Raw genomic sequence first — 25,037 nt, forward strand, 5'->3', positions numbered from 1 at the left:
ATTTCCTGATCGGAAATAAACTAGATTTATTAAACAAGGTTTTCAAAAGGCATTATCAAACCTAAGGAGAGCTATGTCACGTCCCCTACCTCGATGCAAGTGGCGTCCTCGAGTGGAGCAGGGTTTCATGCCGCCTTTGCCAGCACAGCGCGCCCTACCGGCTTCCTCGGGCGGCGCAGCCATTTTGTTTTTTCTGCACTCCCACGCCGTGGTTCGCTTTGCATTAGCTAGGCGCCCGATTCGACCCCAGATGCTCCATTCTGACTCCCTGTCCAGCTGGGGATTGAGCATCCCCGCGGCCTGTCTCCTTGGCTCCTCCTCCTCCTCCTTTCTCCTTGCTTGGCTAATCGGTTGCTGCCTTCCCTCTTGTTTTCTCCTCCTCTTCTATTGGCCAGATGTTAAAATTAAAAAAAATATATTTATTTTACCTGGCCTGGGCTTCGGTGGTGGTGGTAGATAGTAGAGCAGACTCAGAGTGCAATCGTTGTGCTCTGCTCCATGTGTGCTGTTGTGGGGCCACGGGAGAGTGCAGCTGAGGCAGGGCAGACCGGCAGAGTGGAGGAACCGCAACCGCGACGATAGCTGGCACATTTTCCCCTCCCATGCAGCACTGCGGTGCCGTCGCGCATGAGGGGGAGGAGCAGAGCTCAGGGAGTGAGCGACGGCGTAGCGGCGCCAGCGTCTATAATGGCTGCAGCCTGCACTAAAAACAAAATTAGGCAGAGGAGGACCGGACAGCTGCCGGCTGCCTGGGTAGGCCTGAGCCGAGATTGGGTGGGCCTGGGCCCACCCAGGCCCATCCGTAGCTACACCCCTGGTTGTGCTGGATAGAACTACCACCGGCCTCCTGTAGTAGGCCTCCAAAACTGAACACAATACTCCAGGTGGGGCCTCACCAACGACTTATACAGGGGCATCTGCTGGTCACACCTCTCTCTATACAACCTAGCAACCTTCTGGCTACGGCCACCGCCTTGTCACACTGTTTCGTCACCTTCAGATCCTCAGATACTATCACCCCAAGATCCCTCTCCCCATCCATACATATCAGACTCTCACCGCCTAACACATACGTCTCTCGTGGATTTCTACTCCCTAAGTGCATCACTTTTCATTTCTTCGCATTGAATTTTAATTGCCAAACCTTAGACTATTCTTCTAGCTTCTGCAGATCCTTTTTCATGTTTTCCACTCCTTCCCGGGTGTCCACTCTGTTACAAATCTTAGTATCATCCGCAAATAGGCAAACTTTACCTTCTAACCCTTCGGCAATGTCACTCACAAATATATTGAATAGAATCGGCCCCAGCACCGATCCCTGAGGCACTCCATTACTCACCTTTCCCTCATCCGAGCGAATTCCTGTCACCACCACCCTCTGGCTTCTGTCCGTCAACCAGTTCCTAATCCAGTTCACCACTTCGGGACCTATCTTCAGCCCATCTAGTTTATTTAAGAGCCTCCTGTGGGGAACCGTGTCAAAAGCTTTGCTAAAATCTAAGTAGATTACGTCTCTAGCACGTCGATGATTCAATTCTCAGTTACCCAATCAAAGAATTCAATGAGATTCGTTTGGCACGATTTCCCTCTGGTAAAACCATGTTGTCTCGGATCTTGCAACTTATTGGCTTCCAGGAAATTCACTATCCTTTCCTTCAGCATCGCTTCCATTACTTTTCCAATAACCGAAGTGAGGCTTACCGGCCTGTAGTTTCCAGCTTCTTCCCTATCACCACTTTTGTGAAGAGGGACCACCTCCGCCGTTCTCCAGTTCCTCGGAACCTCTCCCGTCTCCAAAGATTTATTAAACAAATCTTTAAGAGGACCCGCCAGAACCTCTCTGAGCTCCCTCAATATTCTGGGGTGGATCCCGTCCGGTCCCATGGCTTTGTCCACCTTTAGCTTTCCAAGTTGTTAATACACACTCTCTTCCGTGAACGGTGCTATATCCACTTCATTCTCAGGTGTACTTTTGCTAGTCCCTCGCGGTCCTTCTCCAGGATTTTCTTCAGTGAAAACAGAACAAAAGTATCTATTTAGCAAATTGGCTTTTTCTTCATCATTATCTACATAGCGGTTCTCTATCTTTTAGTCTCAAAATTCCCTTTTTAGTCATTCTTCTTTCACTAATATACCTGAAGAAATTTTTGTCGCCCCTCCTTACATTTCTAGCCATTTGTTCTTCCACTTGCGCCTTCGCCAGATGTACTTCTCTCTTGGCTTCTTTCAGTTTCATCCGGTATTCCTCCCCGTGTTCCTCTTCTTGAGATTTTCTATATTTCTGGAACGCCAACTCTTTAGCCTTTATTTTCTCAGCCACTTGCTTGGAGAGCCATATCGGTTTCCTTTTTCTCTTGCTTTTATTTACTCTCCTTACATAAAGGTCTGTGGCCCTATTTATTACTTCTTTCAGCCTGGACCACTGCCCTTCCACTTCATGTACTTCCTCCCAGCCCATCATCTTCTTCCTCAAGTATTCCCCCATTTTACTAAAGTCAGCACGCTTGAAATCCAGGACTTTGAGTTTAGAGTGGCCGCCCTCCACTTCAGCCGTCATATCAAACCAAACCGTTTGATGGTCACTGCTTCCCAGGTGTGCACCCACTCGGACATTTGACACACTATCCCCATTTGTGAGCACCAGATCCAGCATCGCTCCGTCCCTCGTGGGTTCCGTCACCATCTGTCTGAGCAGAGCACTTTGGAAAGCATCCACGATCTCTCTACTTCTTTCCGATTTGGCAGACGGAACCTTCCAATCTACATCCGGCAGATTGAAATCTCCCATCAACATAGTGGTCATTCCAGTAGAACAGTGTTTATGGATTAGGAGAAATTGCTCCAGAGAAACATTTCCTGATCGGAAATAAACTAGATTTATTAAACAAGGTTTTCAAAAGGCATTATCAAACCTAAGGAGAGCTATGTCACGTCCCCTACCTCGATGCAAGTGGCGTCCTCGAGTGGAGCAGGGTTTCATGCCGCCTTTGCCAGCACAGCGCGCCCTACCGGCTTCCTCGGGCGGCGCAGCCATTTTGTTTTTTCTGCACTCCCACGCCGTGGTTCGCTTTGCATTAGCTAGGCGCCCGATTCGACCCCAGATGCTCCATTCTGACTCCCTGTCCAGCTGGGGATTGAGCATCCCCGCGGCCTCTCCTTGGCTCCTCCTCCTCCTCCTTTCTCCTTGCTTGGCTAATCGGTTGCTGCCTTCCCTCTTGTTTTCTCCTCCTCTTCTATTGGCCAGATGTTAAAATTAAAAAAAATATATTTATTTTACCTGGCCTGGGGCTTCGGTGGTGGTGGTAGATAGTAGAGCAGACTCAGAGTGCAATCGTTGTGCTCTGCTCCATGTGTGCTGTTGTGGGGCCACGGGAGAGTGCAGCTGAGGCAGGGCAGACCGGCAGAGTGGAGGAACCGCAACCGCGACGATAGCTGGCACATTTTCCCCTCCCATGCAGCACTGCGGTGCCGTCGCGCATGAGGGGGAGGAGCAGAGCTCAGGGAGTGAGCGACGGCGTAGCGGCGCCAGCGTCTATAATGGCTGCAGCCTGCACTAAAAACAAAATTAGGCAGAGGAGGACCGGACAGCTGCCGGCTGCCTGGGTAGGCCTGAGCCGAGATTGGGTGGGCCTGGGCCCACCCAGGCCCATCCGTAGCTACACCCCTGGTTGTGCTGGATAGAACTACCACCGGCCTCCTGTAGTAGGCCTCCAAAACTGAACACAATACTCCAGGTGGGGCCTCACCAACGACTTATACAGGGGCATCTGCTGGTCACACCTCTCTCTATACAACCTAGCAACCTTCTGGCTACGGCCACCGCCTTGTCACACTGTTTCGTCACCTTCAGATCCTCAGATACTATCACCCCAAGATCCCTCTCCCCATCCATACATATCAGACTCTCACCGCCTAACACATACGTCTCTCGTGGATTTCTACTCCCTAAGTGCATCACTTTTCATTTCTTCGCATTGAATTTTAATTGCCAAACCTTAGACTATTCTTCTAGCTTCTGCAGATCCTTTTTCATGTTTTCCACTCCTTCCCGGGTGTCCACTCTGTTACAAATCTTAGTATCATCCGCAAATAGGCAAACTTTACCTTCTAACCCTTCGGCAATGTCACTCACAAATATATTGAATAGAATCGGCCCCAGCACCGATCCCTGAGGCACTCCATTACTCACCTTTCCCTCATCCGAGCGAATTCCTGTCACCACCACCCTCTGGCTTCTGTCCGTCAACCAGTTCCTAATCCAGTTCACCACTTCGGGACCTATCTTCAGCCCATCTAGTTTATTTAAGAGCCTCCTGTGGGGAACCGTGTCAAAAGCTTTGCTAAAATCTAAGTAGATTACGTCTCTAGCACGTCGATGATTCAATTCTCAGTTACCCAATCAAAGAATTCAATGAGATTCGTTTGGCACGATTTCCCTCTGGTAAAACCATGTTGTCTCGGATCTTGCAACTTATTGGCTTCCAGGAAATTCACTATCCTTTCCTTCAGCATCGCTTCCATTACTTTTCCAATAACCGAAGTGAGGCTTACCGGCCTGTAGTTTCCAGCTTCTTCCCTATCACCACTTTTGTGAAGAGGGACCACCTCCGCCGTTCTCCAGTTCCTCGGAACCTCTCCCGTCTCCAAAGATTTATTAAACAAATCTTTAAGAGGACCCGCCAGAACCTCTCTGAGCTCCCTCAATATTCTGGGGTGGATCCCGTCCGGTCCCATGGCTTTGTCCACCTTTAGCTTTCCAAGTTGTTAATACACACTCTCTTCTGTGAACGGTGCTATATCCACTTCATTCTCAGGTGTACTTTTGCTAGTCCCTCGCGGTCCTTCTCCAGGATTTTCTTCAGTGAAAACAGAACAAAAGTATCTATTTAGCAAATTGGCTTTTTCTTCATCATTATCTACATAGCGGTTCTCTATCTTTTAGTCTCAAAATTCCCTTTTTAGTCATTCTTCTTTCACTAATATACCTGAAGAAATTTTTGTCGCCCCTCCTTACATTTCTAGCCATTTGTTCTTCCACTTGCGCCTTCGCCAGATGTACTTCTCTCTTGGCTTCTTTCAGTTTCATCCGGTATTCCTCCCCGTGTTCCTCTTCTTGAGATTTTCTATATTTCTGGAACGCCAACTCTTTAGCCTTTATTTTCTCAGCCACTTGCTTGGAGAGCCATATCGGTTTCCTTTTTCTCTTGCTTTTATTTACTCTCCTTACATAAAGGTCTGTGGCCCTATTTATTACTTCTTTCAGCCTGGACCACTGCCCTTCCACTTCATGTACTTCCTCCCAGCCCATCATCTTCTTCCTCAAGTATTCCCCCATTTTACTAAAGTCAGCACGCTTGAAATCCAGGACTTTGAGTTTAGAGTGGCCGCCCTCCACTTCAGCCGTCATATCAAACCAAACCGTTTGATGGTCACTGCTTCCCAGGTGTGCACCCACTCGGACATTTGACACACTATCCCCATTTGTGAGCACCAGATCCAGCATCGCTCCGTCCCTCGTGGGTTCCGTCACCATCTGTCTGAGCAGAGCACTTTGGAAAGCATCCACGATCTCTCTACTTCTTTCCGATTTGGCAGACGGAACCTTCCAATCTACATCCGGCAGATTGAAATCTCCCATCAACATAGTGGTCATTCCAGTAGAACAGTGTTTATGGATTAGGAGAAATTGCTCCAGAGAAACATTTCCTGATCGGAAATAAACTAGATTTATTAAACAAGGTTTTCAAAAGGCATTATCAAACCTAAGGAGAGCTATGTCACGTCCCCTACCTCGATGCAAGTGGCGTCCTCGAGTGGAGCAGGGTTTCATGCCGCCTTTGCCAGCACAGCGCGCCCTACCGGCTTCCTCGGGCGGCGCAGCCATTTTGTTTTTTCTGCACTCCCACGCCGTGGTTCGCTTTGCATTAGCTAGGCGCCCGATTCGACCCCAGATGCTCCATTCTGACTCCCTGTCCAGCTGGGGATTGAGCATCCCCGCGGCCTGTCTCCTTGGCTCCTCCTCCTCCTCCTTTCTCCTTGCTTGGCTAATCGGTTGCTGCCTTCCCTCTTGTTTTCTCCTCCTCTTCTATTGGCCAGATGTTAAAATTAAAAAAAATATATTTATTTTACCTGGCCTGGGGCTTCGGTGGTGGTGGTAGATAGTAGAGCAGACTCAGAGTGCAATCGTTGTGCTCTGCTCCATGTGTGCTGTTGTAGGGCCACGGGAGAGTGCAGCTGAGGCAGGGCAGACCGGCAGAGTGGAGGAACCGCAACCGCGACGATAGCTGGCACATTTTCCCCTCCCATGCAGCACTGCGGTGCCGTCGCGCATGAGGGGGAGGAGCAGAGCTCAGGGAGTGAGCGACGGCGTAGCGGCGCCAGCGTCTATAATGGCTGCAGCCTGCACTAAAAACAAAATTAGGCAGAGGAGGACCGGACAGCTGCCGGCTGCCTGGGTAGGCCTGAGCCGAGATTGGGTGGGCCTGGGCCCACCCAGGCCCATCCGTAGCTACACCCCTGGTTGTGCTGGATAGAACTACCACCGGCCTCCTGTAGTAGGCCTCCAAAACTGAACACAATACTCCAGGTGGGGCCTCACCAACGACTTATACAGGGGCATCTGCTGGTCACACCTCTCTCTATACAACCTAGCAACCTTCTGGCTACGGCCACCGCCTTGTCACACTGTTTCGTCACCTTCAGATCCTCAGATACTATCACCCCAAGATCCCTCTCCCCATCCATACATATCAGACTCTCACCGCCTAACACATACGTCTCTCGTGGATTTCTACTCCCTAAGTGCATCACTTTTCATTTCTTCGCATTGAATTTTAATTGCCAAACCTTAGACTATTCTTCTAGCTTCTGCAGATCCTTTTTCATGTTTTCCACTCCTTCCCGGGTGTCCACTCTGTTACAAATCTTAGTATCATCCGCAAATAGGCAAACTTTACCTTCTAACCCTTCGGCAATGTCACTCACAAATATATTGAATAGAATCGGCCCCAGCACCGATCCCTGAGGCACTCCATTACTCACCTTTCCCTCATCCGAGCGAATTCCTGTCACCACCACCCTCTGGCTTCTGTCCGTCAACCAGTTCCTAATCCAGTTCACCACTTCGGGTCCTATCTTCAGCCCGTCCAGTTTATTTAAGAGCCTCCTGTTGGGAACCGTGTCAAAAGCTTTGCTGAAATCTAAATAGTTTACTTCTATAGCACGTCCATGATTCAATTCTCCGGTCACCCAGTCAAAGAATTCAATGAGATTCGTTTGGCACTATTTCCCTTTGGTAAAACCACGTGGTCTCGGATCTTGCAACTTATTGGCTTCCAGGAAATTCACTATCCTTTCCTTCAGCATCGCTTCCATTATGTACCTTCTTAAACTATTTCCAGGAAATTACCATGGTCAGGCATGGTCGGACGGGTTGAGGAGGCCCAGGAAGAGAGCTCACAAACGTCCTCTCTCCTCAAGTCATCACGTGATTTCCACTTGCAGAGTTATAAATACATTTCATTACCATCTAAGAAGGAAACACTAAATAAATCATACAATATACTATATAAACTAAAATACATTTTTATATTAGGCTAATATCCTTAATACTGTAGCACATTTTAAATTATTGAAAAACTCAAAAATACTAAGATGGCGTCAGCAGTGAGAGGGGTGCTATCCAGTCTTTTGCATTGAGTGTCACATGTATGATTATCTCCCAGTTGGTGAGAGGTCATATATGTGTGCCAGATGCAAAGAGCTCCTAGCTCTCAGAGAAAGTGTCCATTCTCTTGAGGCTAGAGTAGTAGACTTGGTGGAGCTGAGAGAGTCAGAGAGGTACATAGAGGAGACCTACAGGGATGTTGTAGAGAAGTCCCACCTCCAGTCTGGTAGCCCCTGTGCTACCTTGGAGGAGGGAGGTCTCCTAGAAGGAGAGCATCACCCTGGTGAAGTAGGAAGTACTCCTGTAGCCAGGACCTGCTCACCAGGGGCTGTTCTATCTTCTCACACTGAGGGTATGTCTCCAAGTGCTGCCCAGGAGGGAAGGGTTAGGACGGCTGTTGTAGTTGGTGATTCAATCATTAGACATATAGATAGCTGGGTGGCTGGTGGATGTGAGGATCACCTGGTGACTTGCCTGCCTGGTGCGAAGGTGGCGGACCTCACGCTTCACTTATGATTTTAGATTGTGCTGGGGAGGAGCTGGCTGTTTTGGTACATATGGGTACCAATGACATAGGAAAATGTGGGAGAGAGGTTCTGGAAACCAAATTTAGGCTCTTAGGTAGAGAGCTCAAATCCAGAACCTCTAGGGTAGCATTTTCTGAAGTACTACCCTTTCCACGAGCAGGGCCCAAGAGACAGGCAGAGCTCCAGAGCCTCAATGCATGGATGAGATGATGGTGCAGGGAGGAGGGTTTTAGATTTGTTAGGAACTGGGCAACATTCTGGGGAAGGGGGGGAGCCTATTCCGAAAGGATGGGCTCCACCTTAACCAGGGTGGGACCATGCTGTTGGCATCGGCATTTAAAAAGGAGATAGAGCAGCTTTTAAACTAGAAACTGGGGGAAGGCCGACAATTGCGCAAAAGCGTATAGTTCGGGATAAGGTATCTTTCAAAGATATCACCAAAACAGGGAAGATAGGGTATCCCGATAGTGAGGTTGCAAAAGAGACCATAGTAGATCAGGTGTCCTTAAATAAAAATAAAAATCAGACAAAAGATTGCAAAGTAATACTGTCAAGTACTGAGTATGATGTAAATAGGAACAACAAACATAGTTTGAAATGTCTATGTGCGAATGCCAGAAGCCTAAAAAATAAAATGGGAGAGTTAGAATATATTGCACTAAATGAAAAATTAGATATAATAGGCATCTCTGAGACCTGGTGGAAGGAGGATAACCAGTGGGACACTGTCATACCGGGATACAAATTATATCGTAGTGATAGGGTGGGTCGAATTGGTGGAGGGGTAGCATTGTATATTAACGAGAGCCTTGAATCAAATAGATTGAAAATTCTGCAGGAAACAAAACACTTCTTGGAATCACTGTGGATTGAAATTCCAGGTGTAAAGGGGAAAAGGATAGGAGTGTGCTACCATCCGCCTCGCCAGGATGAACAGACGGATGCAGAAATGTTAAAGGAAATTAGGGACGCAAACAAACTGGGCAACACAATAATAATGGGTGATTTCAATTACCCCGATATTAACTGGGTAAATGTAACATCGGGGCACACTAGGGAGGTAAAATTCCTTGACGAAATCAAGCTGGTACAGGAGCCGACGAGAGAAGGAAATATTCTAGACCTAGTCCTTAGTGGAGCACATGATCTGGTGCGGGAGGTAATGGTGCTGGGGCCGCTTGATAACAGTGATCATAATATTACGACTACTACTTATCATTTCTAAAGCGCTACTAGACGTACGCAGTGCTGTATACTTGAACATGAAGAGACAGTCCCTGCTCGACAGAGCTTACAATAATATGATCGAATTTGATATTAGCTTTGAAGTAAGTATACATAGAAAATCAAATACGTTAGCGTTTAACTTTAAAAAAGGAGACAATGATAAAATGAGAAAAACTGTGAAAAATAAAACCTAGAGGAGTGGCTATGAGGGTCAAAAATTTACATCAGGCGTGGATGCTGTTCAAAAACAGCATCCTGGAAGCCCAGGCCAAATATATTCCACATATTAAAAAAGGAGGATGGAAGATCAAACTACAGCCGGCATGGTTAAAAAGTGAGGTGAAGGAAGATATTAGAGCTAAAAGAAAATCCTTCAGAAAATGGAAGAAGGAACCGACTGAAAATAATAAGAAACAGCATAAGGCATGTCAAGTCGAATGCAAAGTGCTGATAAGGAAGGCTAAAAGGGACTTCGAAAAAAAAGTTTGCTTTGGCGGCAAAACACATAGTACAAATTATTTTAGGTATATAAAAAGCAGGAAGCTGGCAAAAGAATCGGTTGGACTGCTAGATGACCGAGGGGTAAAAGGGCCATCAGGGAAAACAAAGCCATAGCAGAGGGATTAAATTAATTCTTTGCTTCGGTCTTTACTGAGGAATATTTGGGTGAGATACTGGTGCCAGAAATGGTATTCGAAGCTGACGAGTCGGAGAAACTGAATGAATTCTCTATAAACCTGGAGGATGTAATGGGGCAGTTCTACAAATTGAAGAGTAGCAAATCTCCTGGACCGAATGGTATTCATCCCAGAGTACTGATAGAACTGAAAAATGAACTTGCGGAGCCTGGTACCGGAAGATTGGAGGGTGGCCAATGTAATGCCGATTTTTAAAAAAGGTTCCAGAGGACATCCGGGAAATTATAGACCGGTGAGTCTGACGTCTGTGCCAGGCAAAATGATAGAAACTATCATTAAGAACAAAATTACAGAGCATATTCAAAAGCATGGATTAATGAGACGAAGTCAACATGGATTTAGTGAAGGGAAATCTTGCCTCACCAATCTACTACATTTCTCTGAAGGGTTGAACAAACATGTGGATAAAGGTGAGCTGGTTGATATTGTGTATCTGGATTTTCAGAAGACGTTTGACAAACGTCATGAAAGACTCCAGAGGAAATTGGAGAGTCATGGGATAGGAGGCAGTTTTCTATTGTGGATTAAAAACTGGTTAAAAGATAGAAAAGAGAGAGTAGGGTTAAATGGCCAGTATTCTCAATGGAGAAGGGTAGTTAGTGGGGTTCTCCAGGGGTCTGTGCTGGGACCGCTGCTTTTTAACATATTTATAAATGACCTAGAGATGGTAATTAAATTTGCTGATGACACAAAGTTATTCTAAGTCGTTAAATCGCGGGAGGATTGTGAAAAATTACAAGAGGACCTTACGAAACTGGGAGACTGGGCGTCTAAATGGCAGATGACATTTAATGTGAGCAAGTGCAAAGTGTTTGTTTTGACCTGAACTGTTTTAATATATGGTTTGTTTTTTATTGATAGTTTGTATTTGAATGGAGTTCCTAAGTGTTGTACATCATTGTTCTATTGACAGAGGAGGGGTAGTTGTTTGTGTAGTTCTTGGCTTTTCCAGTGTGTGTGTATATGATTCAGACAGTAACTGTGTATGTGATAGTTAGATTGTGTGTGTTTGTCTGTTTCTGACAGTGACAGTGATGGGAGTGGGTTTGATGAACTGCGATGGTGCATGAGTGTGTGTGTGACAGTTACCTTGTGGGGGGGTGGGGTGGGTTGGGGAACTGTGTGTGTTGTGTGTCACAGAGAGAGATCGTGTGTTTATGTGTAAGTGAGACAGGGGAGGGTTTATGAGAGGGTGGTACAGTTTTTTTTCTCTGTCAGAATGAGAGGGGGGTGGGGTGATGGGTGTGGTGAAGTGGTGTGTGTCGGTGTTGGGCTTGTATTGGGGTTCTGAAGTGTTCATCATCTGTGTTGTATTCTCCATGGAGAGGTCAGTGTGTGTGTCTATGAGACAGATAGTGATTGTGTACTGGTACTCAAACCACTAGTAATACAATATATAACTGGGGTACTGTTGTCCAGAAAAAAAACAGATGGAGAACATATTTCAATTACATTCAAAAATATTTTTAGTTGTGTATGATTCTGTCAATGGTAACAAGAGAAAACTAACAGTCAGGTATGAAGCTAGATGTTGATGATTATAAGGGGAAATCTCAGAGTCGTAACTCACCCATGCAGAGATATCCGCAATGTAAGATATTACCCTAGAGGGTGGATAAGTGTCTTAATCATTGAATATCCCCTGAAGATATATTTTAAATTTCAAGCACACCTTAGTTTCCCTATAATAACTATACCACGTGAATACAGCAAAATAAATATACTAAATTTGGTCTTCCACATTCACTTGTAACTGACGTTTTCACCACCCAGGTTTTAAAATCACATTTCTATATTGTATATTTTCATGCTATGTATGTACCATGTACTTTCCTAAACATCTTCTAATAAAATAGTAGCACTTATCTCAGAGCTGTCAAGTGGCTGAGCCCCACCCGACAGCCATTGCAGCACAATTCATTTTCTACACACTGGAGCTTCCTTCTGCGCCGTGTGTTTCTGTTAGTAGTGCCCTTCCTGATGCCTGACACTGTGGGGTTTTCAAAATATTCTGCCTCAGGGACTTGGGTTCAACTTGCCACTGTGCAAAAAAACAAAAAGTGCACTAGAGTGAGGCACAGGTTGAGGCACCCAAGCTTAGGGCACCAATAGCCTGCTTCACCACACCCTTCCTTTACAGTGACATTAACACCTGCTGCTGGGGCAGAAGCTGGAGCAGGGGTGAGAGGAAAGGAAGCGCCAAGGCAGAGAGGTAAGACAGTGCAGCATCTCTGTTCAGAGGAAGGCCACGGTTGGTGGCAGTGAGAGAGTCTGAGGTGTGGTATGCTTATTGCAGAGGAGGGCACCGCTTTCGGTGGCGGCTGAGGGAGTCCCGGTTCACCTTGCAGCAGCTGACAGAGCAGAGAGAAGCGGCCTCCGTGCAATGCGGGAGGACCTGGAGTGGAGGCTGTCACATTTCTTCCTAAAGTTCTGTTGATGGACAGCGTCTGCACATCTGGATAAGTACAGTTTTTTGGGGTGGCACAGTTTAGTAATTGCTCTATCTATGTAGTGTGTTGAGAGCATTGCTACTTCTACTATAATTTTGCAATTCTTTGCAATAGTTTTTTTTATATATTACAAACTGAGGGGGTATTTTACTAATCCACAGTAGCGTTTTTAGCTCGTGGTACAAATCAGCTGGTGGTAAATGCTGAGATGCCCATAGAAATATAATGGGTGTCTCGGCATTTACTGCCAGCTGATTTCTACGGTGAGCTAAAAACACTACTGCGGCTTAGTAAAAGGCCCCCCTGAGTGCTTTTTAGAGAGCCATATGTTGGTTTTAATGTACAGCTAGTTCCCTTAGCTGAGGCCTTTCTTTTTTCACAACTGATTTTCAAGAGTCCGCCGAAGTCCTGCTGCTCAGTGTTGGCAGTGGAAGCACATACCTGGAAGCAAAATGCTTATCACAAGAATTCTCCTAAGGCTATCGATCCTTACACTTCTAACCGCCATAAGAGCCGTAACACCAGACAACAACACTATAATACCAATACTATGCAACCTGGGTCACTCAATTAGGCACACCGCCTTCCATCTATATACAAACACACAATCGGGAGAAAAAAGATTACCCCCCCCCCCACCCCCCCACCCCCAAAAAAGCATGTTTTTACAACCCAGACTTGAAGAAGTACTACTGAGGTATTTAAATGTCTCTATCATATCTCCTTTCTCCTTTCTCTCTCCTCTCTTCCAGCGTATACATGTTAAGGTTCATGTTTTATGACTGAGACCACTTATCAGTTTGGTAGCTGCCCTCTGGACTGACTCCATCCTGTTTATATCTTTCCGCACGAATTCTGGAGACCACACCTACTGAAAAATATAAACAGGATGGAGTCGGTTCAGAGGGCGGCTACCAAACTGTTAAGTGGTCTCAGTCGTAAAACATATAGTGATAGGTTCATGAACCTTAACATGTATATGCTGGAAGAGAGTTGGGAGAGAGGAGATATGATAGAGACGTTTAAATACCTCTATGGCGTTAATGTTCAGGAGGTGAGCCTTTCTCAAATGACGGAAAACTCTGGAATGACAGGGCATAGGCTTAGGAGGAATCTAAGAAAATACTCTTTCATGGAAAAGGTTGTGGATGTGTGGAATGGCCTCCCAGTGGAGGTTGTGGAGACGAAGACTGTGTCAGAATTTAAGAAAGCGTGGGACAGGCACGTGAGATCCCTTAAGAAAAGGAGGAGTTAGTGGGTACTGAGGAAGGGCAGCCTGGATGGGCCATTTGGCCCTTATCTGCTCTCATGTTTCTGTGTTTCTAAGAAATAAATATATAACACAGAACTGGAAAATGTTGGCACATTTAGACTGACTCTGAACTTCTACATGAAGGTAGCTCTGCCCTCATTATTCAATCTCTCTCTTTTAAATAGCAGTAATAAACAATATTAAGTGCATTTCTATAATAATATACCACTGCATTTCAACAAAACAAAAGGAGCAAGTTCCCACAAACCATCTTTATTTTTTTATTTTATTTTTTTGCATTGTATTACAGAAGTTAGAAACACACGCCAGGATCAATTGTAATAATCCTGAAGTACAGTATTCTCCTTAGGACACAACACAGCAAGACAGTTTCTATTTAGATAGACTTTTTGTTTATATAGTGAGATTTATACTGTACAAACTGGAAAAATTAACACAAGACATCATACTAACTTGATCAAACATACTGTGAGATGCATAGTTTCCACTTAAACTGCGGAATGATGCATTTTGAGTATATGTGTTGCATTATGTTGAATAGAAGTTCTGTCCTTTCCAAGAACAATGTTATGAGAGATGCTAAGCAAACAGTAACATTTTTTTATTGCAGAAAGCTGGTTACGTCTCCACATGTAGCTATTTTGAGACCTAGGTTCCAATCATGCTTCTCAGGACAGAGGCCTGCTCTGCCAGAATTAATTTGTTATATAGTTTTGAGTGGAAGAGTGTTCTTTGGTCTGAAGCTGCCAGGACGCCTGTTGTACCAAAGCCTGTATGAAATCTGTTGTGCTGGTTGAGTTGTCAGAAAGAGATGAGGTGGCGACCTGAGAGAAGAGATGCTGAACTGTCACAGTGCTCAAAGCTGTGCTTTGACTAGAGTTTGGAGAGTTCTTCAGCATTAGGTCAGGAATAAGTAGCAAGGGTCCCAGGATCTTTACAGGACAGAAAGCTGATCCGGTAGGGATGAAATTAACCTTGTTTTTGTCAGGATATGAAAAAAGTGGTGCTGAGACAGGTTGATGACACATTTCTTCAAAGACCTTCGCTTGCTCACATCCTTCTGGGGGTTCTCGTTTGAACACATAGCTGTTATTAGGTTTAGGAGATGAGGCTTACTTGGGCAATGGTGAGCTACTCCCGCTGTCTTTTTCCATGACATAAAGTATGTCTTTTGCTGAACACAGGCTCCCGTCCTGAGATTCAGGATGACAAAATGGGGAGACACATGGTGAATGACTGCTGCAAGTTCTACTGCATTCTAGGCACAGGGAAAAAAAAAAGATTTTAAATGCTTCCAGGTTCAATCTAATTCATGTTTAAGGTGGGATATAAATGTCATAAATAAGTAAATAAATAAATAGATAGAAACTCTGTTTTTATGGCCCTTTACTAGGAGAAAAAGATCTCTGCACAAATATAACTGCTAGGGTATCCCTATAACATAGTAACATAGTAGATGACGGCAGAAAAAGACCTGCACAGTCCATCCAGTCTGCCCAAGAAGATAAATTCATATGTGCTACTTTTTTTATTTGTACTGTCCTCTTCAGTGCACAGACCGTATAAGTCTGGCCAGCCCTATCCCCGCCTCCCAACCACCAGCTCTGGCACAGACCGTATAAGTCTGCCCAGCACTATCCCTACCACCCACCACCGGCTCTGGCACAGACCGTATAAGTCTGCCCAGCACTATCCCCGCCTCCCAACCACCAACCCCGCCTCCCAACCACCAGCTCTGGCACAGACCGTATTTATTTATTATTTATTTATTGCATTTGTACCCCACATTATCCCACCTTTTTGCAGGCTCAATGTGGCTTACAGAGTAAGGTTATGATAAAGTCAGTACATGATTTAAATACAGTTGATCATAAGCTGAGGTAAGAGAGGTGATAGATGGGCTGATGTTGGGTAGGTTGTTTGAGAAATGTTTTAGGTGTGTTTGGGTGATTTGGGGGATGAATTGTATCATTGAGGGTGATTATTGTAAGTTTTGTTAAAGAGGTGTGTTTTCAGAGCTTTGCGGAAGCTGGTTAGATTGTTCATGGTTTTCAGGGTTTTGGGTAGCGCATTCCAAAACTGTGTGCTTTTGTATGCAAAGGTTGTAGCATAAGCTTGTTTGTACTTCACTCCTTTGCAGCTGGGGAAATTCAGGTTTAGGAATTTGCGGGCTGATCTTTTGGCGTTTCTGGGCGGTAGGTCCACTAGGGTTAGCATATAGAGTGGGGCATCTGCGTGAATGATTTTGTGCACGGTTGTGCAAATCTTGAATTCAATTCGTTCCTTGAGCGGAAGCCAATGCAGTTTCTCTCTTAGGGGCTTCGCGCTTTCATATTTAGGTTTTCCAAAGATGAGCCTGGCTGCCGTGTTTTGGGTTGTCTGGAGTTTTTTAATGGTCTGTTCTTTACAGCCTGCATACAAGGCGTTGCAGTAGTCCAAGTGGCTTATAACTAGTGACTGCACTAGGGTGCAAAAGATATTTCTTGGGAAATAAGGTTTAATTCTTTTGAGTTTCCACATCGATTGGAACATTTTTTTCGTTGTGTTCTTCACGTGGGTATCGAGTGTGAGGTTTCGATCAATGGTGACTCCAAGAATTTTCAGGTTTTCTGATATAGGCAGTGTGCAGTAAGGTGTGGTTATAGTGGAGTAATTGTTTGCATTGTATTGGGAGGTGAGAACTAGGCATTGTGTTTTATCCGCATTGAGCTTTAACCGGAATGAGTCTGCCCATGAGTGCATGATCTGGAAGGTCTGGTTGAGCTCGTTGGTTATTTCGTTTAAGTCCTTCTTAAACGGGATGGAGATTGTGACATCATTGGCATATATGTAAGGGTTAAGGTTTTGATTGGCCAAGAGTTTGGCTAGTGGTGTCATCATTAGGTTGAAGATTGTGGGTGAAAGTGGGGATCCTTGAGGGACTTCACATTCCGGTGTCCAGGGCGGTGATCTGGCAGTATTCGTTATAACTTGGTAGGATCTAGTGATGAGGAATCCTTTGAACCATTTGAGAACTGGGCCTCCGATTCCGAAGTATTCTAGAATGTGTAATAGTATTTCATGATCCACCATGTCGAAGGCACTGGACATGTCGAATTGTAATATGAGTATGTTCTTGCCGAGTGCAATTGTTTTTTTAAAGGAGTTCATTGCAGACACTAGTATGGTTTCGGTGCTATGATTTGATCGGAATCCTGACTGTGATTCGTGTAGAATTGAGTGTTTGGTCAGGTAGTCCGTGAGCTGCTTCGTCACTATGCCTTCCATCAATTTTGTAGTGAGTGGGGTAGAGGCGACTGGTCGGTAGTTGGTTAAGTCCATTGTGCTTTTCTTGGCATCTTTTGGCAGCGGCTTGAGTAGTATGTTTCCATTTTCCGTGGGGAAGAGACCATGTAGGAGTCTATAGTTGACTTGGTTCGTGAGGTCTTTTTTAAATTGTTTGGGTGCAGCTCTTATTAGGCTGGTGGGGCAAATGTCAAGTTTGCACTGAGATTTGGCATATTTTTTAAGCTGGTGTGTGAGTTCATCTACTGAAATTAGGTCAAAGTTGGTCCATGATCGGTCAGCTGGGTATTCCCCGGGTGTTGGGTCTAGGCATTCAAGGATACTTGAATATTCAATCGTGTTACTTGGTATCATGCGTCGGAGCTTTGTAATTTTTTCATTGAAATACTTCGCTAGGTTGGCTGCCGATGGGGTGTCTGTGCTGTTCGAGGTGACTTGTGTGGTGTTTAGGAGATTGTTTACAAGGGAAAAGAGTTTGTGTGTATCCTTGTAGTCTGGTCCTATTATGGTTTTGTAGTACGTTCTTTTGGTATGTCTGATGCTGTATTTGTATTTTCTTTGTAACTGTTTCCACTCTTTGTGTGTGTTCATCTTTTTTTTTGCTCCATGCTCTTTCTAGTCTTCTGACCTGTGTTTTTAGTTCTTTCAGTTCTTCGTTGAACCATGGGATTGAGTTAATCCTATGCGAAGTTCTGGTTTGGAGCGGAGCTATATTGTCTAGAACTGTTCTGCATCTGTTATCCCATTCTTGTAAGAACTGGGGTGATTCTGTGGTTGTTGTCCATTCGGTGGTATATATTTGTTGCCAGAATGTTAAAGGGTCTATTTTGCCTCTTGTACTGTAGGTTCTTTTTTCCTGTTTTTGTTGTTTCTCTTTTGTTTTCCAGAGGAGGGAAGTGTTTGCTTTGTAATGATCTGACCATGGTGTGATTGTCCATTTTGTGTTCTTGATTGTGAGGTTCGCGTCTGATGAAAATTTGTGAGTTATGATGTCCAGTGTGTGTCCATGTTTGTGGGTGGGCTGTATGTTAGGCCAGTGGAACTCCCAGAGTTGGAGGAATTCCTTGCATTCGTGTACATTGTTTGAGTTGGTGTCTTCAAGATGGAGGTTGATGTCTCCTGCTATGATGATATTTTGGGATGATAGACAAGTGTTTGATATGAAGTCCGTGAAGTGTATCTGTGCTTCTTGCCACCTAGCCGGGGGTCTGTAAAATAGGATTATGTTTAGTTGATCCTGTAGGTTAGGGTGTGTGACTCTGACTGAGGCTATTTTGAGTTGAGGGAGGATCAATTCGGCTGTGGTTGTGATTATGAATTGGGATTTATAGATTATAGCTATACCTCCGCCTCTTTTTCCTTCTCTCGTCCAGTGAATGATTTTGTATCCTGGTGGACAAAGCTCTAGGATTATTGGGTCTTTAACGTCATGTATCCAAGTTTCATTGATGAGAAGGAGGTCGAGGTGATCTGCCGTTATCCAGTCGGTTATTGAAGTGGTTTTTCTGATTATAGATCTGGCATTAGTGTATCCTATTTGTATTAATTGGTGTTTCTTTCTTGGGTTCGGGTTTGTGGTGATATTTATCAGTTGTCTGTTGTTTTGGTGTGCTGGTCTGTTGTTTTGGTGTGCTGGTTTGGAGTCTTCTAATGATATTCTTTGTTGGTGTCCATGGGCTTTAAGCTCATCGTGGTTTTTGTTGCTTATTTGGGCCGGCATTCTGCGTATGAGAGTGGTGTATGATTTGTGAGTTGTGTGGTTGTTGTTATCGGTATCGAAGGTTGTATATGTATGTAGGGTTAGGGTGAGCCAGTAGATGATTAAGAGTGTTTTGCTTGGGTTCATATCCCTGCCACCCACCACCGGCTCTGGCACAGACCGTATAAGTCTGCCCAGCACTATCCCCGCCGCCCAACCACCAGCCCCGGCACAGACCGTATAAGTCTGCCCAGCACTAGTCCTGCCTCCCAACCACCAGCCCCAGCACAGACCGTATATGTCTGCCCACACTAGCCCCGCCTCCCAACCACCAGCTCTGCCACCCATTCTAGGCTAAGCTCCTCCAAACTAATATCATTTGGAGTGGCTAACCAGCCACTCCAAATGATATTTATGTTTAAATCTGTTTATTGACATAAAATGCAGAAAATACATACATAATATTGCAAAAAGAAAACAATACTAATACAGCCCACATCTGCCAATCTTTCATCCGTCGTCAAATGGCATTTTCCTTTTGTCCCTAAACAACCCACCCCTCCCTCCTCCCTTATTCCTCTTTTTACAGTAAATGTAAATCTTTTCGTTGATGGTACAGTTCCAAAACAATAAGTCACCATTATTGTTTGAAAAGTCTACATTCTGCAACAGTTAACCTTTACAAAAGAAAAACAACCATCAGCATAACGTTTGTATGATTCCCCCTACCCTTTCCACACCCTCCCCCCCTTCTCTAACCCTCCCACCCACCTCCCCTGTCCCTAACCACAAACAGTAAACACCTTATACCACTGCGCCGCCTACTAACGCTAGAACGTAATAAGTTATTCAATTTCAGAGATTGCTTTACTCAACCTAATGTAATACCCAACTCCCTCTATCTTCCCCTCCCACCTCTCTTCCCATGCCATACCCTGCCTTAAGGATTCAAAATTCTGCTCCGCGCCACCGCCGTCAGAGAGTCCCAAAATGGGGCCAAGTGCGACAAAAACCGTCACCTCTAGGCGAGGCTAGGTCACCTACTTCTCTACGCTCTAATGAACAAAAAAGATCATTCTTGCTCGCCACTGTGAAAGTGTCGGGTACTCCGTGGTTATCCACCAATGGAGAATGACCTTTTTACCTATAAGGATTGTCTTTTTAAGAAACTGTTTCAGTTTCTTTGGTGAGAACTGCGATAGCTGGAATTATCAAACAATAACATCGGTCTCCGGTGCCAAGTGATCCTCCACAGACCAGACACATGACTACAATTCTGTTTCCAGAATTTCAAAACTCCTGGACATTTCCAGAACATGTGCCCCAGGTCAGCCGGGGATGCAGCACATTTCAAGCATTTATTGTCTACCCTCATTTTCGCCCTCCATGCCCTATACGGAGAGATATACATTCTCGTAAAGAACTTATATGCCGTCTCTCTCAGCACCACACTCTCAGAGATTCTGGAGATATCCATGATGCATGCCTTCAAGTGTTCTACTGGAATGTCCACTCCTAACTCCCTATTCCATTGTGTTGTCAATTGAGCATAATCGTAATCACCCAGTTGTTCCTTAAGGCCTGCATGGTAATATTTTAAGGCCACTTCCAATTGAGCATCCAAGGCCAAGATTGACAATAGCTTCTCCCAGGTCCCCGGGCTGACTGCAGAAGGGAGGAGTGACCGCAAATAATGCCGTAGTTGAAACTCTGCAAAACCGTCCTTCCTTATTGCCCCAAATTCAGATGCTAAATCTTCCCAAGTCTTTAAAGTCCCCTCCTCCGAATAAAGTTGGTATAGATATTTTATACCATGAGTAGCCCAATTATCGAATGTGATAGATGTGCCAGGAGTGAAATGCGCGTTCCCCTTGATCGGTAATAATGAAGAACAAACTGCCAATAACCCATAATGACGGCACATCCAACGCCAAGTTTTCCATAATGGCAACAAAATCGGCGCAAAGAACAACGGGGTACGCAATTCTCTCGACAATGCGTGTAACCAAAAACTAAAATGGGATGGGGACAATAAATTTGTTTCCACCTCTGTACACGAAAAATAACTCGTGCTCCGGAACCAGTCTGAGAGGTGACGCATATTACTCGCCACTGACAACAATTTAAGATTCAACAGGCCGAAACCACCTTGCGATCGCAATAAATAAAGCTTTGTAGCCGTTACTCTAGGTCTCTTGTCCTGCCAAATGTAACAGGTAACCATCTGTGTCATCAATCACTCATCTCTATAAGTTAGAAACACCGGCAGCATTTGCAGACCATATACCCACTTGGGCACTATGATCATATTATAAAGAGCTATCCTGCCCATCATGGATAGAGGTAGCAACTTCCATGTGCATAGCGTGCGCCTAGTACTCTCCCTCAAAGGTTTTATATTCAATTCATATATACTGGTCAAATTAGCTGATATCCACACTCCCAGATATTTCAGTGGTCCCTCCGCCCAAGAGAGCGGAAAGATACCTTCCCAAGACTCTCGTATCTGCGTTTGAATCGGTAAAGCCACAGATTTCTGCATGTTTAAAGAAAAGCCACAATAGTAGCCAAACTCCTCAAGGGCACTAAGTAAATAAGGTAAGGACTGCTGTGGTTTAGTCAGGGTCACTAACACATCATCTGCAAAGCTAATGTTTTGACTACTAGCGCTCGTAGCGCAATCCCCGCTATCTCTGGGTCTCTCTGGATAGTCCGTAACAGAGGCTCTAAATACAGAAGGAATAATATAGGTGAGAGTGGACACCCCTGACGGGTTCCACAAGCAACTGGGAAAGCGGCTGATTGAATGCCATTTACTACCAAAGAAGCTTGCGGTTGCATATACAACGTCGTTATAGCTTGCAAAAACCAACCCTGAAGCCCTACATGTTCCAACACCGAGAAGAGATAATCCCACCTTACCTTATCAAAGGCTTTCTCCGCATCGAGACTAACCAAAAATAAGGGGTTCTTGGTGGAAAGGCTCTGCGCGATTGCTAAACACACTTTCCATACATTGATACATGAGTGGCGGCCCCGTACAAAACCTACCTGTCCCTCCCCCACTAGATCTGACACAAAGGGAGTCAGGCGCTCCATTAGGACCTTGGCCAAGATCTTCAAATCAACATTTATAAGCGAAATCGGACTATAAGAACCCGGATGTTCTGGCGGTTTCCCCACTTTTGGAATTAAGGTGATCAGGGCCTCGTTAGAATCTCTGGGGAACCTCCCCTGTGAAATTGATTCCTCAAAGAAATCCAACAAAGCACCACTAAGCTGGGGAAATAAAAGCTGATAATATTCTGCCCCAAAGCCATCCGGGCCTGGGGCAGATCCTCGCTTAAGCGATTTCACCACCCTCTGCAGCTCCTTTGCTTGCAATGGAGCGTTCAGTTTAGCTATTGCTTTCGGAGAGAGACGTGGCAGTCCCGAATCTACTAAATAGTCCTCTACGGATGGCCCTTGTTGAGGTTCTGGGAGGGCGTACAACTGCGCGTAATAATCTTGCATTATCTTAACCACCCCTGCAATATTATTTGTCTGTCTACCATCTGGGCCCTGTAAAACTGGGATGAACCTATTGCCCCCCCAAGTCTTAGTGATTCGCGCCAGCAACTTACCGGATTTATTCCCAAACTTGTGAGAGATGCTTCTTTGTTCTCTCATGGATCATTGCATTCAATGCTGTTAGAGAGGCTAACATCTCTTCCTTATTCTTTTCGGAAGATGACGACAAATATGCTCGCTTTGCTATCCGGTATTTCTTCTCTAATTGCACTACCCCCTGGGATAGCCGCTTAGCACACGCATACATAAATGCAATGATGTCGCCTTGTAGCACTACCTTGGAAGTTTCCCAAAACAATTGCGCCTCCTGTGCATGACCCCCATTCATATCCACAAAATAAGCCCATCTCTGTTGGAGGTATTCTCGAAATTTCTCATCTTCTTTTAAGTTTATCGGAAACCTCCACATACTCTGACGAAGCCTGGTTGTCCCCAACTCCAAATCCACCCAAATTATCGTGTGGTCCGAAACTTCCATTGGGCCAATCTCTGCGGATATATTTGCGGATATAAAGTAGATGATATTAAAATATAATCCAAACGAGACCATGTGCCATGAGCTCTTGACATGTGGGTGTAGTCTCTCATGGCGGGGTTACTCAACCGCCAGGGGTCTACCAAATTCAAGGCACTGCTGAGAAACGCTAGACCTTTCCCCCTGCCTATGGACACTCCCGCAGCGGGACTAGACCTATCTTGCCACCCATCCATAACCTGATTGAAGTCCCCTAGAACAATCCAGGGAGCCGTTGCATGTTGAGTGCCTAGCCGAACCAAATGCTGAAAGAAAGAATGATCATAGACATTAGGCCCGTAGACATTAAGAAGAAAAACCTCCTGACCCATGATATTCAGATGTAGCAGAATGTATCGAGCCTCCCTGTCTCGTTCCACCACCCTAGACATATATTGCAAGTTTTTATGGATCAGTACAGCCACTCCTCCCCTCTTACCCCCCGAAGATGCAAAATAACATTCTCCCACCCAACTCTGCTTTAGCTTTAGATGCTCAACCTCCGTTAATTTGGTTTCTTGAAGGCATGGTATAGATACTTTGTGGCGCTGTAGAGCAGCCAAAATCTTTGTCCTTTTGACCGCGGAGGAAATCCCCAACACATTCCAAGAAATGATTCTAGGGTCATGGTAATTAACCATATTCCCACCCGTCAAATTCACGAAAGATTAACTTCCTCAAAACCTTAGCTACCTCCAGGTGCCCAGCCCTCATCCAGAGGCCACACATTATTAACGGCAGCAGCACGCAATCAGAATTCAACAAATAAGAAATTATCTTCTCCCGCATGGCACAGCATCGTCCCCTTTCTCTCCCCACCTCCACATACCGGCGCACACCAAACTTCCCATCTTCATTATGCCCCCCTTCTCTATCCCACCCCTACCCTCTCCTTCCCGTAGTCCCCCCCTCTCCTTAGAACATATCCAGTCACCCTCATGGATTGTCACCAACCCACAAGACCACTTACAGGTTCCTTCCTCCTAAATAAAACCATACATTCTACAATTTCCACTTCATATGGGGTCCGCACTTCCTACAGATTCATACACCCCCTTCTCCCACCTAACAACCTACATTCACACTCTTCAACATCAATAGCACCTTCATCCCTCCTGATCCTCCCCCATCTAAACCCTCTATGATTTTATCACAATCATAACTTGAAAATGTTCAAACAAGAAACATATTATTTTGGAACAGAGTAGAAAATGATTCAACAGTCTCAGCACTATTACGCTATCAGATTCGCAGGTGAGCAGATCAGGCGCCCATCACCAAGTTTTGTCTTAGGGACATACTTAACACTGCAGCTAACACTGCAGCTCCTTGCGCCATATTTCACCAGTCTCATTACTCACAGCTCTGTCCAAAATCCAGTAAGTCTGCAAACTGCCCATCCGTCTTCAGGCTGTCAGTTGCCATGAAACCCATTCACCTTGGGCTTTTCGCTGCAGGCCTCTCGGTCTGTCCTTGCAGCCATTTTAAGTCACTTTCGGGGGACTCGTGAGATCGCCACTGACCTTGGTCAAAGATTCGCAGCTGCGCTGGGTACCTAAACTGGAATCTATAATTCCGTTCCACAAGTCGGGCGCATACAGGCGAGAACAGTCGTCTTTTTGCTGAGAGCTCCACTGAATAATCCTGAAACATTCGCACAGGCGTGCCTTCATACCGCGTCTCCTCCCGATGTGCCCGGTAGTAGCGCAGGATTAAATCCTTTTGTGCAGAGTGATGAAATTTCGCTATTACTATCCTCGGTCTCTGGTCACCCGTTTTTAAATTCCAACTCGGTGTGCTCTTTCTAGCTTCACCGTCCCTGATTGTTTCTCCGTAGGCAACATCACCTCCAGCCAGCGTTCCAGTTCTTGGCACAGACTTTTTTCCTGTATCGCCTCCGGAATACCCACGAACCGCAGGTTATCCCTGCGCGATCGGTTCTCCAAGTCATCAATCTTGATCTGTTGGGCTTGCACCACTGGTGCCAAACGTGTCAGTTCCGCATTGCCTTCCTGCGCACCATCTTCCAGATCTGACACCCGAACTTCTAATTCTCCCGTTCTCCGAGCCAGATCAGCCGTCATCTGCGAAATGCCTGCGATTTGTTCAGACAGCTGTACAAGCCTCG

General features: G+C 45.4%; 1 protein-coding gene across 1 annotated transcript in view; it reads left to right on the forward strand.

Annotated features, from left to right (window-relative positions):
• The window catches only part of RAMP1 (receptor activity modifying protein 1), a 387,176-nt gene that overhangs the window by 162,342 nt on the left and 199,797 nt on the right, over positions 1-25,037 (forward strand).

The sequence above is a fragment of the Microcaecilia unicolor genome, chromosome 7 (genome assembly GCF_901765095.1).
Source record: "Microcaecilia unicolor chromosome 7, aMicUni1.1, whole genome shotgun sequence".
Lineage (NCBI taxonomy): Eukaryota > Metazoa > Chordata > Amphibia > Gymnophiona > Siphonopidae > Microcaecilia > Microcaecilia unicolor.